The sequence below is a fragment of the Pteronotus mesoamericanus genome, unplaced genomic scaffold (assembly GCF_021234165.1).
Source record: "Pteronotus mesoamericanus isolate MK-2021 breed Mesoamerican mustached bat unplaced genomic scaffold, CSHL_Meso_final contig_101, whole genome shotgun sequence".
Classification (NCBI taxonomy): Eukaryota; Metazoa; Chordata; class Mammalia; order Chiroptera; family Mormoopidae; genus Pteronotus; species Pteronotus mesoamericanus.
In genome coordinates this window covers 5,817,381-5,836,084 of record NW_026555001.1, presented here as the reverse complement: position 1 = coordinate 5,836,084, position 18,704 = coordinate 5,817,381, and the positions used below count along the sequence as shown (strand labels likewise).

The 18,704-nt window shown below is 40.1% G+C and overlaps 1 protein-coding gene across 9 annotated transcripts in view; it reads right to left on the bottom strand.

Annotated features, from left to right (window-relative positions):
- Nucleotides 1-18,704, bottom strand: part of SLC8A1 (solute carrier family 8 member A1) — a 311,840-nt gene that overhangs the window by 223,493 nt on the left and 69,643 nt on the right. The gene's annotated exons all lie outside the window — the stretch shown is intronic.

Genomic DNA, 18,704 nt, shown 5'->3' with positions numbered 1-18,704 from the left:
CCTTCAATGAAAGATTCTCAAAGAGATTCAATTGTTGGCCTTGAATACTCAAACTACCATAAAGTCTATGTGCACAGGGAAATTAATTCTGCCAGCAACAACATGAGCTTTGAAGAAGACCTCGAGCATCAGATAAGACCCTCACCTTGGCTAACACCTTGGTTCCAAGCTTGGGAGCCCCTGGGCAGAGCCCCTGAACTCTTCTAAGCAAAGGAAACAGTGAAGTATAAATGCATGTTGTTTTAAGCCACAGTGTTTCTACTAATTTATTATGCAGCAATAGAAAACTAACACCTATGAATTTTGAGAATGATAGCTGAAGTACTTTAAGCACCACTTCTGGGATGGGCACTTCAGATGCTAACAGCCCCGGAGCAGAGCTCGAAATGAATCAGGACACTCACACACCTCACTGTTTATTCTCAGGTATAGTTAAATAAATGTCTGGATAGACAATAAGACACTCTGTTCCATATGTCTGGGCTCTGAGCTCTAGGTGCTATATTGGAGAACAAGAGCTGGAAGCATCGCAGATGTTGTTTACTCCTCTCTCCACCTCTTCAATCAGCTCTGCTTCTACCAAGCTCTCCCTATGACAAAGGAGGGTCCCAGAAAGTTTCAGTGACTTCCTCAAGGCCATTTGGCTGAAGAAGATTGTCTCACAGCCAAGTGAAACATTCTTTACTCCATCCAACTATAACCCTCCTCATTATCTTAGATTCCCAAACAAAATTCACTTTCAATACACAACTTTTGTAGAAAATTATCCTGCACCTCTTGGTATTCATCCGTTCATTCATCAAGTATTTATTAAGCACCTACTATGTGCCAGGCATTGTTCTAGGAGCTGCTGCTAAAGTAGTGAATAAAACAGACAAAAGCCCCACAATCTCATAGAGCTTAAATTCTGGTGAAAGGGAAACAGACAATTAACAAAACAATAAAAATGTGTATTTGATGGTGATAAATGCTAAGGGTGATGGGGCCGCTACTGTTTTTCTACAGAGACTCAGGGCAGACTCGTTGGAGAAAGTAAAGGCCTGAAGGAAAGAAGGAAGGAAGTCAAGACAATTTTTAGAAGAGAGCTGTTCTGGTCAGAAGGAAAAACAAATGAAAAGGCTCTGCTGGAGGAGACGCCTTGGAGTAGAAGGGGAAGAAACAGCGAGGGAGGCCTGGGCGGTCAGCGGCGGGAGAGAGAGTGGGTTTGAGAGTCAGCAGGAGACCGGGTCTGGGGAACTTTCACTGTGAATGAGGCAGGAAGCCAGGAGTGGGATTTGACCAGAAGAGTGTCTGGGAAAAATCACATTCTTTACTGGGAGTTTTAAATTCGAACCAAATCAGAAGAAGCAGAGTCCCATTTCCAGAGAAAGAGGAATGGGCCGGGTATGTGGAGAAAGGCTGAAGTCAGAGGCTGGGAGAGAACTCAGTCTGGCGTCCCACCCCTGCCCCTGTTCCTGCTGAATTCTCCTTTTGGCCCCAGTCACTCAGTGCCTTCTTAAAAATGGCTTTGCCTCTCTCTGCGCTGAGGCTGCACTCAAATGTCACCTCCTCCAAGAGGCCTTCTCTGATTACTTTCTTTTCTCTTTTACTTTTTTATTGAATTTATTGGGGCGACACTGGTGAATAGAATTGTAAAGGTTTCAAGTATTCAATTCTATAACACATCATCTGTATAGTGTGTGTTCACCATCCCAAGTCAAGTCTCCTTCTATCACCATTTATCACCTTTTTGCCCTCGTCTACCTCCCTCTCCCCCCACAATTACACTTTCTAAAGTAAGAGTCTTCTGACACTCTATCCCCTTGTTCTGTTTTGTCATCATAGTGTTTATCACTTCACATGACACTATTGACTTGTTTGTTTATTTCCTGTTTGTTCCCCAGACCAGAACATACACCCCATGAGGGCAGGCTCTCTGTCCGTCTTTTTCACTGCTCCACCTTCAGTTCCTAGAATAGTGTCTGGCTCATAACAGATGCTATTTATAATACTTCTTTGAGTCAGTTAACGAATAAATGCCAATGCTTAGGTTCCCCATTGTTATTTGCTCCAATACCAGTGGTTCCTCTATTTAGCAGGCTTATTAACACATGGTGGCTGAACCCTCTCTGCAGAAGTACTGATCTCCACCTCTGGTGACACTGATGCTGCTGTTGGAAAGGCCACACTTTGATGACTACGGTTCTATAACTAGTTAGCTTCTGTGACGATCAAGAACTTCCAGCTCTTGAATCATAGAGCTGACTTGATTCTTTTTTAAAAAAATCTATTCATGTTTTCAGGTTAAATTTAATGTAAAACACATCCCACCATCCAAGCTTAGCAACTCACTCATATTTTGCAAATATAATGTTGTTAGAAAGAATTCTAGTAGATCTAATGTTGTTTGAGATGAGACCATTAATGAAACATTTCAAACCTGGTTTATGGGGTTTGATACCACACACCAGCACTTTGTGGCACTATAATTGTATCGTAATGTCCACAGTGAGTGTCATAAAAAATTGCATATTCATGCTTATAAGTTAGTTAGTGCTTTGCAGTCTGCAAAGCATTTTTGTTGTTCTATTTCAATAGTAATACTAAGAGGGAGGCCAGACAAATATTCTTGTATTTATTTTCCATGTGACAAAACTGAAGCTTAGAGAGGTCAAGCGCCCCCAAGCCGTTCCGAGAGACAGTAGGAGTTAGACTCAAGTGTATGTCAAGGATATCAGGCCCTTGCTTCCACAGTCGAGTTACAAAACACCCTTGAAAAAGAATAAATGAGTGATAGGAATTGTAAAAAGTGTTGTGAAGGTAGGCATTATATGTGCAATAGATGTGTGACTTACTCTCTTCGAGGTACTCCATAATCTTCACAAAAACGTTTCATAAGGCAAAAAAAAAGGATCTGTGTCAGCCCGTATGTTTTTTAACCCAAAGGCTGTAGGACAGATGTTTAGACAATTCTCTGATTTGTCAGTTGCAGTCTGAAGTCATCACTAACTACTCTGCACAAGTGGGTTCTGCCAGCTGCGCTCGAAGCCTGCGGCACCGTCTTCATAAAGGAAAATAGAGTGACTCGTGGCCAATGAGGAGCGACTTAATGATTTTATTGCCACACTTATGAGAATTTCAATGATTATACTTAATAGAATTTCCTGCATAATGAGGGTCCATGTGGGATCTGAGTGGACTTTTGACAATTTCAGGAAAGCAGAAATTACTTACTAATCTGGCTATGACCAAGTTTGGTCTCTCCACGAAAATAAAGGTTACCAGGTGTCCTACTTCTTTAGGGAATGTGCTACTTTTCAACAAATCACCCTGCATATCTGACCGAAAATAGGGCAGTAAAAATGTCTCTTTTTCTGTGACATGCTAGATTATTTTCCTCCCTCAGCTCTGACTCACTGCGTTTCTAGACCTTTCAGTGTCTGAGTGTGAAGTTTTTCCCTGAATAAGGAAATTCAGAATCTGAGGGTCCCATAAACATCTATGTTTCCTGTAAGAGAAAATTCTCCACCAAGCCCACTCGCCACGTTTTCTAGGTCATATATCCATGTCAACGACCTCAGTGGTTGCTCCAAGAATCGGAATCAGGACTGGCTGTGCTCTGCAATAGCACCAGCCCTGCCTGAAATGGTTCATTGCACGATGAATGTTAAATTATCATCTTCTTCAGGAAGCCTTCCCCAACCCATCGCTCCCTCCCACACACACACACACACACGGCTGGCTGGAGCTAACCTTTCTGTTTCTCTGTCCTTCCCCAACTCTCCTTTTGTATTTCTTTTCCAGTGATCGTAACAGGCTGCCTAGTATCCTGGAGGCTCCGGTGAGACAAACTTCATGGTTCCTTCCTCTTCCTACATCTCCACGCATCTGTGAATCCTCAACCCATATATTTTGAATGAATTTCTCCCTCTTCAGTTTGACAACATTTTGTTCATGTCCCATGAAATGAATAAATTCCAGACAAATGTCCTCTACTGTGCCCTATTCTTCCTGTCTCCATACAGTCAGTCTAATCTTCCTTCACAATGTCAGACACACATTGTAGCACTTAATACTATATTATAATGACTTCTTTACACATCTGTCTTCACTAGACTGTGAATGCGACAAGACAGGCTGAGCCCGATGGCCTTCCCCGGAGCCTGGCGCATTGTAGGTACTCAATAGAAGTCGATAACAGAAGCCCCAATTCAACCTCTACTTAATGACGGACTGATGATGAACTTGATGGTGAATTTAATGCTCTCCATGGCACGTTACCTGCACATAGTAGGCAATTCACAGGTATTCTTGGACAGTGGAAATGTAGTTACCAAGGGTCAATTTGTTTCTCCCAAACCTGTTTATGCCACATTTGTTACTGCAGTTACATGATTTGATTAAATATTATATAAACTAGTGAAGTATGACTATTTAAAATGATGTTATTCCTACAAAGGTCAAGTAGAATGCTTTGTAAATACTAGTTGTTTTTTCCCCCTAAAAAAAAATGTCTAATTGAACGTGGGCAAGATGGTTGTAAAAGACTGGGCAAAACAGGAGTGAACTCTGCAATCAGATGCCTTGCAACTACCTTTAAAGAAACCAAAACTGAAAATTGTACATGATGGGTGTGCTTCAAGCAAATAAGAAAGCACAGAATTACAATCAGGGGGTCCTTACTTAAAGAAAAACTTTATTAAAATATTAGTGAATAAAAGTACATTTATATTTTAATTAAAATGTCCATTTTAAATTTATTTAAAATTTCTGCTAGCTTGATTAACTAACTACCAGGCATAGAATTAGAGGGATTCAATTATAATTATTTCATGTCCTTGATTGATTTATTTGAATATTTGATGAATACTACACTTAATTTGCTTTTATATCAACTAACAAACAATTTATTGTGTTATAAGCATGTTGACATATGAGTGTGGGATACAATGCTTGGCAAATTAGAGATACCCAATGATTGAATAATTAATGGATTAAAGAACCTGTTACTCCTTACTTTTATTGTTTATAAAAACACGTGTCCTCTCTTGATTCATTCTCTTAGTTGAATAAATGGAGCTGATACATCACACAGGGGTAAAGGTGGGAAGAAAGAAGCTTTCCATAAACTGGCTGAAGTGTTCAAAATTTAAATACAATTTTCCACATTTTTGCAAATCTAATTGAAATCAGATACTTTTGTAGCCAATCTACCTAACAGGGACTGCTTGTTCCTTCTTGGTTGTTTCTGACTTTCACTGCTATTTACCTGCATACAGGATGGCCACAGAACTTATAGCTGTATTTTCATAATACAATAGCTATGCTGATTATGCTGAACTAGACTGTTGGCAGTAGGATATTAAGTTAGGATACTTAAGAATTAGTGAAGATTGATGGGCCATTAACTAGGGGACTCTGTCACACTAGTTAATCAATTTGGCCAAATTGATGTATGCATATAGATGAAAGCACAATCCTAGGACATATCTGAGACTGGCATCACTAAATTGTGACTGAAAACTCCATGTCCTTTTTTCCAAGAAAACCACCATGAAAAATGTTCCTACTTAGGCCAGATAAGTGTATGTTTGTGATGTTGATGAGTAGAGCTGCTTGAAAATCATCATAACTTGCTTTAGGGATTGCTATTATAGACATTGCTTAGAACACTCCATTTGAAAGTATAAATAAATGCATAAAGACCTTAAACTTGAATTGCTAGAAAATATAGAAGCCATCTGAAAATGTTTTTGAGAATCCTATCAATATGTGTGTGCCCCCAGTAAACATAAAATATATATTTGTTGTTAAGTAATGTGCTCTCTCTGTATCCTTCATAGTAGATGACATTTAGCTCAGTAGTATCTTAACTCTCGTTCCACAGCATTGCAAAAAACTATGATGATAAATACTGCAAAAAATTTTTTCCAAAACTGAGTTCAAGCTTCTAGACCACAAGAAGGGTCTATTTAAAACTTTTAGGCTCATTTTCTGATAAGAATGAGCAAAACAAAATGACCCTAAGAAACGCGTATCATGAGCAGTTCATGTCACTTTGGTTAATGTTCCTGGTAAACCTACTGTGTTCTGACAATTTCTGTTGAACAGTTTCATTTTCTAAAAGTCTTGTTTTATTCAGAAGATAGGGTGAAAGTGAATAAAACTCATTAATATATCTATCTATATCTGTGTATATCATGCAGACTCATATTTTTTATTTTCATACATATTTTTGCTAAATAGATGTGTATATGTGTGTCAAGAATGTTTCCAATGATGGCTTGAAGCTTTACCTAAAACATTTCTGTTTCATATCTGATCCTGTTGATGGGCTCATTCAACAGAGAGACCATACTGACAATTTGCAGAGACCAATGACTGGCTAGTATGGCGCGGATTTTCCTCCCTCTATGTTAAGCTTCCCAAAGAGCGACCTGAATCCCTTATCCAGTGAATGCCCTGTGTACTTAAGAGGGTGATCTGAACACCTAGTTCCTAAACTGTTTGGTGGCAATCTTAATCCATGAATTCACAATGTTTTGTATTTACAATCCACACTAAGCTACCAGGGTTTTCTGACCCTGATATATACAACAGACATTATTAAATATTTATCATTAAGCATAAGTTGCTAGCAAATGAAACTGTTATAGTACCACTGGGACTACACATGGTTACAAAAATCTCTGCATCCGTTACCAAAAATCATGAGCCTACCTTGTAAAGCACTTTTACACCTCATCTAAAATAACTTCCTGTTCCACGTCATCCAATTGAAGAAGCAGCCAAAATTTACCCAGTGTTAGTCCTTTCCCAACCCCCATATCAGTCTGTGGGTCTCACAACTAGGCGGAAAGGAAAAAAGAAGAGGAATTTAAATTATGAGAAATCATTTTCAGAAACTTTAAAAACTTGGGAAATATAGCAAATTACAATGAAAATTATTGTTACAATAATCCAATCTCCTTAAACTCACACATAACTGATAACCTGGTTCCTTTCTTCCAATTTACACACACACACACACACACACACACACACACACACACACACACACACACACACACACGGGCATTCTTCCAGTTAACAATATCATGAACATTTCCCCCTCATCATTCAAAATCTCTTAATCAATCTTTTCAATGTCTACTTAATATTCCATTATATGAATATAACATTTATTGTTGGGCATTAGTAATAAAAGAACCATTTTTCTGGAAGATCTGGATTACACAGCCTAGTCACTGTAGTAAAGTAAGAGTATTCATAGAAAGTTCAATATTTTCAGAGGTCGTGTAAGTGACAGATTCAGCTCTCTTCACCTGTTCACTGGCATTCCTCAAAGGCAAGGTTCTGTTCATCTTGCAACTATCTCTTGGCTTAGAATCATAATTATTTACCACTTTTAAGTTTCCAATTGTGAAGAAGATGTTATCTTAAATGGGGCTAATTCACCACAGTTCCACAACCTATGGCAATTTCTCACATACTTTCTGCTAATTATTCCAAATAGTTACAGGAGCATAATTATGAACCCAGTGGTTCTCCAAGCATGTTCTCTGGACCAGCAATAACAGTTACCGGAGCGCCTGCTAGAATGCCAGTTCTTGGGGCAACACTCCAGACTGACTAAGTCAAGCTCTGGGGACCAGTCAGAATCAGCAATGGGTGTTCTCACAAACCTCCTGATGATTGATGATCTAGGTGCCTGCTCCTGCATTATCCTTAGAGACAGCTCATGCTGCTGAGGAAAGCCATTGTCACACATGCATAAACCGACCTAGGCATCCACCAACTCTTTAAACAGTGTGATGCATCACATTCATCCCAGGGACATTTTCATATCACTGGTCTGCATCTATCTTGATCTGAACACTGTGGTGAAATCATTCCAAATAAGCTTCTTAAGAAAATGAGAAGTAAATTTCTTCAAAGATCTCTAATCAATTTGATGGACGTTATTTTCTCTTATCTTAACATTTCTATTCTCTGGTAGGAAACTGCCTGAAGGGACAAACAGTAAATTTGGAAGCTACCAAATGACTCTATGGATTTATCCTGAGGCAGGTCTAGCAATGCAACTGTTTCTAGATTATTGACAAGACAGACCATTTTACAAAAGCTGTTTTTATTTCCTATTGTTTTTTTCAAACTTGAAAAATAGGACTCTTCAGCGTGTTCCTCTACTAATCCTTCCTGTAAAGAGTTTTTAGTAAGCCTTTAAAATATATGTAGATATAAGATATATTTTTATATATAATATTACGTTGAAATAACTCCCCTATAGGAGAAATGCTGTTTGAGGAAAAGTTGTTTATTATATTGAAGGCGATGCTAGTATGTCTTCAAGATATTTGAATAAAGATGAATATGTATCCTTTTGAAAAAGCACAATATATAACCAGAAACACTTTCTGAAAGCTCCACTCTCTTATTTTAAGAAAATCCAGCCCTGGCTGGTGTGGCTCAGTGGAGTGCTGACCTGCGAACCAACGGGTTGCCAGCTCGATTCCCGTCAGGGCACATGCCTGGGATGTGGGCCAGGTCCCCAGTAGGGGGCATGCGAGAGGCAACCACGCATTGATATTTCCCTCTCTCCTTCCCTTCCCCGCTCTCTAAAAATAAATAGATAAATAAACTCTTTTTTTAAAAAAAAAAGAAAATTATAGGTTCAGAAATAAAAAATAAAGAAAATCCAATTGTTCTGGCTAATGGTAAACCAGGAGCTTACAGCCTAATTTCTCTCTCTGCAATCAGTGTGGGGTAGTGGCTCAGTCCTAGAGCCATATGGAATTTGACTCTAACCATAAAAGCTTCTCCTGTGAATATCCCAAGATTTATGAGAGCATTGTGTCTTTCGTGCTGTTTCTTCCCCACACTTCACTTCAACACCTTCTGGGACTAGAAGAGCCAAACCATGCAACAATCATCCCGCCTCCACAGAACAGAACTCTCAGTCCCATACTTAGCATTACTGAACCTTCGAGGAAATTTAGGGGGCACTGACACCGTTTGTCAGCTGGTAAAATGAAGTCAGGGAGGCAAAAAGGTTTATCCACCCCACACGATGACAGAGCCAGGGCTTCCCGTTTTCAGGCAGAGCCCTCAGTCCCATGTCCCTAGCCTCCACCACTGCCATTATCACCCTAGTGACTAAATGTCCTTACCACTGGGATGTTCTTACGCAGAGCTAACCTAAATTATCCATGACCCAGCTCAATGTCTTTTCTTCTCATTCAGTCCCAAGTGGAAACAACAAATTGCTGCCTGTCATCTCTAAAACATATGCCCATGCATCTAAAGATCTTTTATCAGAAAATTTCAGATTAGAGAAAATTGCAAGAGCTCATCTTATCTATCCCTTGCAACTGTGGATTAACAATAGAATATCTAAATAGAACAGATGTCTAATATCTAGCTATCTAGAACTAACATCTCAACAGAATATCGAACTAGAACAAAACAGCTGGAAACCTCACTATTAGTAAAGATTTCCAAGAAAGAAAAAGAAATGCCTTGATAAATTTAGGACACATAAGTGTTCGGGCTTGTTTACTGATGAACGTGGGCCAAATAAAATCACTCCATGCATCTAAGTAACACTATGTAGTATCATGGATACTTTGATATAACAAGCCGGTATCCATTGTTGTAGGTAAGTACTAACTGCTAAAGAGCTACCCAATTTGCTCTGTGCTTTTGCTAAAACATCTTTTAAACTTTCCAAGATTTTGTCTACCCTGTCTACCTCCTTCACATTCATTCTTGTTTATTGGTACTGAAATGCTGGTGCTCAAAATATTAGAGGAAAAGATAAAATGAGCGAGAGGACAAGAAAAACATCATGGCTATGATTTGTACAGCAAAGGACGGTTTTGGGCATTAATGTTTATGAACATTGAGGCAGATTACACCATGTGCCTCTGTGTTCACTTATTCTTACCCTCCATGTAGTTTAATACTTATTGTGTGTGCCTGGTGAGAACCCTAACGCTTAGAGTGAACTCGTAAATGCGTACACTTTCGTTGGCATGAGGCGGCAGACAAAACAGGAGCAGAAGAAATACACTGTCAGATCAGTGCCAGCACTGACTTTATTGGTCTTTCAGCTTTAGCCCAGACATATAAACTCATTCAAATTAAATAAAATATGTAAACTGTCTAATCTTTTACAACATTTGATACCTCTTTTTAAAGAATTATAAAATGTCAAGAACAAAGTCACGACATCTCAAACACAAATGTTAGCATCACTTCTTTTCTTCCTGAACATTCAAAACGTGTGATGATCAGAACACACTTCTACCATCACGGTTTTGTCTTACTTAGTTAGGGGGCAAAAAAAAATCCCAACACCCTCTAAGAATATTCTATTGTTCTCTGGGGTCAGTTTTCTGAGCATGTACATTAAGAAACCTAGCAGTCTTTCCTTGTGGCCACTTTGTTGGCCATTATAATGTAACAAAATCTCACAAATAAAATTTGTGAGAAGACATTTATGGGACCAAAGGAAGGATCTTCATGCTCCAAATGTTTATCTGTCCTCTTTTAGCTCAATGGTTTTTAGTCCATAAAAATCAATCTGCACTTCCAACTGTAGTAAAATATTGTTATTTTCTCATTTCTGCTGGGAAGTCTTAATTATGGGTGTTACTCTAATTTATGTAAACCCTTTCCAGTTCCATATAAATACATATAAAGATGCTCCCAGCAAAAACAATTAGGAAGTAACTTTTTAATGGAAAGGGATAAAGATTTGAAATATTATCCCTGTGTTCTTCAATTTGTCAAAATCCATCTTGTAACAGTTTAAAACCTCAGCTAGAAAAATCAGTGATTTTATTCTTTTCATAGGCTGTCACCAGACAAAAAACTGAAGTAAGTCAAGTGGGCTAAATTCACTCATTCTCATCAGCTAAATCATCCTATCAACCAAAAAGTTGAAAAGCTCAGTGTTCATACTTCTGCATATCACCCTTCATGTGGCAGTGGGTTGCTTCAGATATCGCAAGCTCTGAGAACACGACTAGGTTATTTTAAACCAGTGGTTGTAAACCAGTGGCCAGTTTCTCTCTCAGTGACATGGGTCAATGTCTACGGACACTTTTAGTTGCCATAATTTGGGGGATGCTACTGGTATCTAATGAGTAGGGCCCAGAAATGCTGCTGAATATCCCATAATGCACAAGACAGATCCACAACAAAGAATTATCTGAACTAAAATGTCAACAGTGCTCAGGTTGAGAAATACTGTCCTATACATTAAGAATTAGACACCCAGTGAAGATGCAACATGTTATGCAAATCTCTACATTCTGGGGCAGGGGGCAGTGAAGGAGAAAGATAGTAATGCTAGAGGCAATAATGTTTTCCCTTCTAGGTAAACCCATAAGACGTTTGCCTCTCTTAAACTGGATTTACCGAGGCAATGAAATTTAACCAATATATTTAAAATAGGATGTGTTCTCTGTGGGTTTTTTTTTGTGGTTTTCTGCAACAAAGGTAATTGTAACAAAGCAAATGACAATTTCACCATCAAATTTCTGCTAGACTCTTTGATTAAATTATACAGAGCCTATCGTGGATGTCTAATACATTTTTATGGATTTGTGAAAAAAAGTTCACAAACCAATTGCTGCTCTCTTCCCTTCTAGAGAACTGTGAGAACATTTTCCCTCTTTTTTCCTAACATGTATAAAGTACCTGTTGCCATAGTAATCACTGCTTTAGCACAACATGTGTTTTCCTCCTTCTTTAAAAAAAGTAGATTCCATTCCTGCCAAGAAAACACATATTATTAATCTACCCACTATGTTGGCTTAGGGGTGTTGAAGGCCATAGAAGTTGTCCTTTACCCAAAGATTTCCAGAAAGAAAATTGTTAGCATCTTTTGTGCCAAGAACTCTACCCCAGTACCAGAGAGGAAATGGACACTAAAATAAGGGCTTGAGAATGAGGAGGTAAAGTCTCTCTTCTTATCCACAAAGTCTCCCAGCAGGATGTGAAACCTCGGACTCCTGGTAGAATCTCATGTCTGCCTGAACAAACGGACTCTCCTGAAGAATATAGCTTTAAAAGTGCACCGAGGTCTAGAACACAAGGGCCGACTAGACAATGCTTTTCAGAATGACAATGAATCTACTTACCTCTGAGGATAGAGCAACCACAATAACAATGAAAACAAACAAAAAAAATCCTTTGAGGTGACTCATAGAAGTAGGAATACCTTATTGAACAAATCAAAATCAACTGTTCAAATCTTGATAAAACAGAGTCCTGCTTGAATCTCCTGGCTGGCTGAATTCTTTCCAGTATTAGGTAAATCAGATCTTAAATCTGATCTAGCTTTGCTATTCAAGCCACAAAATGCCTATCAACATACCAATGCAGAACTAAGTCCAGGCCTGTCTGATGACAATGGTCTATGCTAACCTAGATTTCTATAACTGACACAAACTGGAGAGGCCACATTCTTCCCAATTTCTCAAGGCAAATCCACGGGCTCTGCCTTGCATGTGGTGTTTCATAAGTCTGTCCAAACCCTAATGGGAAATGCCACCTACGTGGGTCAGAGCATGTGAGTCAGAGGAAGAGAAAATGGGGGTTGACTTAAGGCTCCCTACATTTTCTGATCTATTTATTGCCCTAAGAAAAGAAAGGCTATGAAGGGAAGAGAAACAAAAGTGAAACTGAAAATTTTTCAATTTTCAGAAATGTCTGCTTATTTATCAGCATGATGAGAACATGAAATTAAGACACTGAAAAGATTAGGGACGTGGAATTCAAGGCTTTATCCAAAGGCTTTATAAAATTGGATCCCAGCTTACGCAGGAGCCCCAATGAATGAAAGGCCTGTTTTAAATGGGAGCAGAGGAGGAAGAGGACTCCTCATTTTTACTAACAGTATTCATAAAGAATGAACACACACTGCCTTTTAAACTGACCCTGATAACTGTCTGTACTGTTCTGTAAACTCAGCATATTTCCTACTGTTTTTCACTAAGAAAAAAAAAAAGCCACCCTGGCTATTCATTTCCTTTCAACATCATGGAATGGGCAAGGGTTGAAACAGGAGAAAGATATTACTTCCTGAAATCTGAGATGTTTTGTTGAAAATACTCTTAAAGGAATGCATCACTGTTAGGAAAATAAAAACCTTAGATAAAATGTTTTTAAAGCAATTGGTTTCTAAGGGAAAATGTGAGAAACATGTAATTGGGAGCAAATATGCACTCAACTGCACTAAGACCCTTTTTCTGCTTTAGATCCTCAGTTCACAGACAAAGTATTTGTTAATTAAGCAGCAACCTGAGGGGCATCACTTGCCCGGTAGATGTCAGTTGCTCACTCATTCAGGAACCTCTTTCAAAGGTTACATAAAGCTATGGACTGTGCGCAAACCACTTACAGCCCAGACTTCAATTCTGTTGCCAATAATAACAACAAAAACAACAATACCATTCTATCCTAGTAGCCCACTGCAAATTTAAGGTCATTAGAAAACAATGAAAGACATTTGAAAGCAATGGATTACAAAACGAGACCACATCAAAGGATAACAGGCAATGTAACACCTCTTCAATTACCTACACAGCCTGGAACACGTAGTTGACAATGAGAAATTGTGAAGAGAAATACCTGATGAATTCACAAACGTTTTCTGGAACCTGATATTTCACCAAAAAGAGAAAAACAGTTATTTGCATAAGTAAGATTTTATCTCTGTTAAGCACTATCCTTGTAGCTACCACCCTCTCTATGAACCAAGTAAAACTTGAGGAGAGAAAATAAAAGAAACAAGCCAGAGAGACTAGAGGCTGCTGTGTGGATGGCAATGAATGCAGTGATGACGGCTTGGCTTCCCAGGCCGGTCCTCCAGCTGGCCTGCTGGACTTCCCTCTCAGGAGGCTGCTGGGAGGTGTGTTTTCTCACTCAGTCTGCTTAACATGTGACAGGCTCTAAACAGAAAGGCCAGGGTTTACTGCATATGCAATTCCTATGGTCCTGGCCAGGTAATGTCCTCAAGTTACTTCCTTAACTGACAAATGGCTAGGAGTGTATCTCAGTACTGCATGTAGGAACCGAATCAGTGAAATTTGCTAAACAGGAACAAGCTAAATGGATTAAGTAAAAATAAATACCTAGTGCTGAAAGCAATTCCCGGTAATAATAGGTATCCAATCATGTGTCTGACCCACCCTCTCCCTCTCTCTCGGTCTGAGTAACGTTTCGGTGGTCAGCACTAGTGGTATAAACATGTCATGAGTTAATAATGTGTCCATTTGCTAGTCTACCTTATGACCATCAGGGAAGTTTTCTCAGTTGATAAAAACGAGTATTATAGATAACAGAGTTCAGGTCAAAGGTCATGGTCAAAGGTCATCTCAAGCAAGTTTGACATTGCTTACAATGAGGACAGGGAAGAGAACTAGCCACAGATCTGCTGTCATTGATAAAAGATCAATGCAGGGAGCATGGCCCCCTGATCATGGGCATGAGCCCCATCTATGCACTTCAAACATTTTATATTGTCATTAGTATATATCCAGATACATTTGATAAGCTTGACCATTCCAGATGAGACTTCTCAGTGCTGATTGCACATTAAAATCACTTCTAGCTTCAGAGACATGATAATGCTCAGGCCTCACACTGAGAAGGTGGAACAAAGTTATCTGAAATGGACTCAGTTCTCACCAGGATAATCACTCCGTGAAATGACAAAAAGAGAGCTCATGGGTCAAAGAAAAACATTCTCTTTTTCGCCTGGGATTCACATGCATTTGCGCAGACCTCTGGACTGCTGGCTACATGACCCAGAGCACTTTCTTAAGTGGGACACAGTGTGCTCTGAATCCAGACCTGATGCCGAATTTACTACGGTTGGGTAGCTGCCGCCTTATGGAGAATGGCCCGTGGGACTCTGCACTTACACATGAAACAGCTGAGCCAACGGATGTTTCAACTGCCAGGGAAGTAACAGAATGGGGAGCCCCTCTGTTCATCTGACACGGGTGCCAGCTTGGCAACAGCGTTTGTTCCCTGCAGTCATTGAAAGAAAATAATCTAGCAACACCCATGGCGTTTAGCTCTCAAAATACAGAGAGCGCTTTTTCTTTTCTAGCTTACTCTCAACACAAACCAAATCCCAGACTCAAGAGAAACACAAAGCATGCCTTGGTGCCTTTTTATAGTCCTGAGAGGACTTTGCAAGTCTTTGGACTGATCTGGCCTCTAACCGCGCTGGCTTTCCAGAACAGGCTAGCCATCAGCACTATCAGCAGAGTGGCCTTCCGAGCTATGTCACTAATAGATGCATCACGTCCACAGGCTTTCCCCGCTGTATGTCATGTCACTGTCTTGTTCCTGGCTACTGGTGGTATGTTGGTCTCTCTACTGTATGTTGTCAAGTTTTAAATAATTTAGAAAATTACAGTAGCAATACAAGTTCATTAAAAACTACATAAATGAACGAAAGAAGAAAATAGCCATTATAATACCACTCAACGTTAACCACTGTTAACACAATTTCCAAACACTTTTCCTATGTATCCATTTGTTTTTGTTTTCATGAAAATGCATTCACAGAATACTCAATGGTTTACAATCTTCCTTCTTCATGAAATAAAATACATGAATATCTCTTCATCAACAATTATTCACTTAGAGTATTATTTTTCATGGTGATAAAATCTTTCCTTGCAATTTACATAACATCTCCATATTGATAAGTATTTAGCTGTTTTGAATATTCTGCTGTTATAAACTACGCGAGGATGATACTTGTAGCTCCTCCGCTGCTATTACACGGTCATGACTGACTGATGATGAGTCATCTTCCCAGGCCCAGGCAACAGGTTCTGATGGTTACACAGCCTGTCCTGGGGCTTACCAAGAAACAGACCAATCTGCATTGTTGTCATATCTGAACGCTCTGAAAGGACAAAGTGTTGCTATGTCTCTATTTGTCCGCTGCTTGTCAAGGAGAGAAAATAGGCTAGAAAAAGTGCAGTCTTGGGTTCCTGCCCTGTTGCCATTTAAAACTGCCATTTAATTTTTCAAATCAGTGTGGGTGCCCATTCACTTATTATTAATCTCTTCTGTTTCCTTTTATAAATGTTTCTGTCACACGTATTTACCTGTGAGTAAGTCTGGGGTGGGATGGAAATGTGTTCAAGGGAGCCTTGTTTTTTTTCCTGTGGTGACATATGGTACAGGCCTAGCGCATGTGGGTCCTTTTCATTGTGGGGTTGAAGCAGGACAACAATAAAGTCCGTTAGCAGTGAAAAATATACTGAAATGAGGAACAGGGGGTACACACAGCCCAGAGCCCCAAATGAGCATCTCAGAGGTGCATCAGTCAGGGTTAGGATTCTGGAAGTTCACTTCTATTTGTTAACCTTTCCATGGGGATGAAAGAGGATGGAATAGCTGAGGCAGTGAAGTGTCACTTCATTCTCTTTGTTTGGGTTACAGGGGAACGTTCTTTTCGGTGGAAGTGCTGACATATTCTCTGTCGGTTTCTTCCCATCAAGGAACCTGGAGGACGAGCTGTGGTTACAAACCGTCTTGGGGAGACTGATATTGAGACGGGTGGCAGGGACTGTGGGAGGCCCTCCCTGGCGTCCCCTTCCTTACCGCCCCCCACCCTGGGATGGAGGCCCTTTGGGGATCAATGTCAGCAGGAGCACATGCCAGACAGGTCGTGGTGACAGGGACCTTGCTCTGGGCCAGGCCGCTGTAAGGTGTTTTCTGCAGAAACTGTGGAGGGGAAGTTGGTTGGAGGAATTTTACTCAGCTCTGGGATGATCCACTCTCTAGAGGTCTGGACTCAAAAAATAAAGAGGCTGCAACTTTTTATCTGACTCTTACCAGAATGAAAAACCATCTAAATGCTCCCTAGGGGCCTTACATTCTTATGTTTCCAAAAACACTATACTGTGGGAAACACTAATAGTAAATAAATAGCCCCTCTCTCTTTTACCAGGGATATCTAAAAAAATATAAAAAATAAAAAAAAAATTCACTGATGAAAACCTGGGATGCTATTTTAAATTGCTAAAACTAACAAAATAAACACCACCATTTTTCTAAATTCCAAATACTTTTCTAAATAGCTAATTAAGAACCTATATTACTAGTTGCTATATGCAATTCCATTTAACAAACATCTATAAGCTTAAGAAGGACAAAGGCAAAGGCTAAAAGATGAGGGTAGATATGGAGCGGAAAACTCATCTGCAGAGAAAAAGAAAAGGAATCAGACAGGCTCTCTGAGAAGTCACCAAAGAAACTAGAACTGGTGCCAGTCAAAACATCCCCAGGGAGGCAGCAAATTCATTTGGAATGAAACCATACATTCACTGGATTCTTCTTATCCACTCCCCTGTTTTCTCTAGGCCTCTGAATAAAACGTCATTTACAAAACTTCTGAGGGTCAGATGGAGAGAAAAGGGAAGAAGGAGCAGGAGGAAATGAGCGGGTGTTCCTGCTGACACACAGGACCGTCTGCTCCAGAGGGAGAATGCGGTGGAAGGGGCAGAGCGCCAGGGGAGGGAAAGGAGTCGGCTCCCTCACACGAAAAGGGGCAGGAGAGGGCTTTTCTCAGAAAACCAAGAGAGATTTTGGTGGTGATGTCAGAAATGGAGCATCTGCCTTCTGAGGACTTTGCCAACTGGCACAGGGGGCAGGGTCCGGGGTGCCAATTCTCTCTGCAATAAGGAGAGGCAGGAAATGGGCAGGGAGCGTTAAACTCAGTGGGAAAAGCCACATTTGAAGGACACAAGGGAAAAAAGGCACAGGGAGGAACATGATACCTTGGAACTGTGGGTGAGGAAGACACTGTATTTTATGTATGTGCATAGTGTTTTACAGTTTACAAAACACAGACACCAGCACGTTGAAACCTCACAGGGACCTGGCTGGCCAGTGCATGATCTCTATTGCCCAGGTGAAGAAATTATCACCCAGAAATAAGTGACACAATTGATCGCAAGAATTCTTGTGGAGGTCTAACATCCTCATGTTCTCTCTACTACCTCTGAGCAGCTTCTCCAGGGCAAGTGTGCACTAAGTGAGTAAGGGGGGAAAGGCTTTGTAAGTAGTAATGTATTGTGAAATTGCTAGTTATTGCTATTAGCCAAGTTATTGGGCCAGTCCGCACCTAGAAAGAGCCATTCTTCTCATGGATAGAAGGAAAGACGACACAAACTCTGAGTTTAGAAGGAAAAGAAGGTATCTCCCAAAACACAATAACGTCAAAGTCCTAACTCATCCACTGGCCATGAGAAGAGCCTCCTTTAACCTCGAAGTCAGGGTCCCCCAAAGAAGGCAGGCCTTAACCTCTCCTAGCTTCGAAATCATCCGGCTTTTCTGCCTCCCTGACTGGCTTCCCTGTATTATCAGCCCTCTTTATGAATCCTGCAGAGAAGTGACAATTTTGCAACAACAAGAAATAAAGAGGGAACAGTACCAAATGAGGTTTCTGGTGACTCCAAATACAGTGTTGATTTTGGTATGTGTTCGAATATCCATTTCAATAAAGAAACAGTTCATTGGTTTTTGGGTCCTCATTTAATTTAATAAGGCCCCAGAGCACACTGAGTTTGCTGTTGAATTGGGCCCTGGTTGAACTTCAGGTTCAGGCAGCTTTTGCTACTTTGTAGTGGGTGAAAGCAATATGACATCACTGAGAGGCTGCTGGACACCAAGGACAGAGGCAA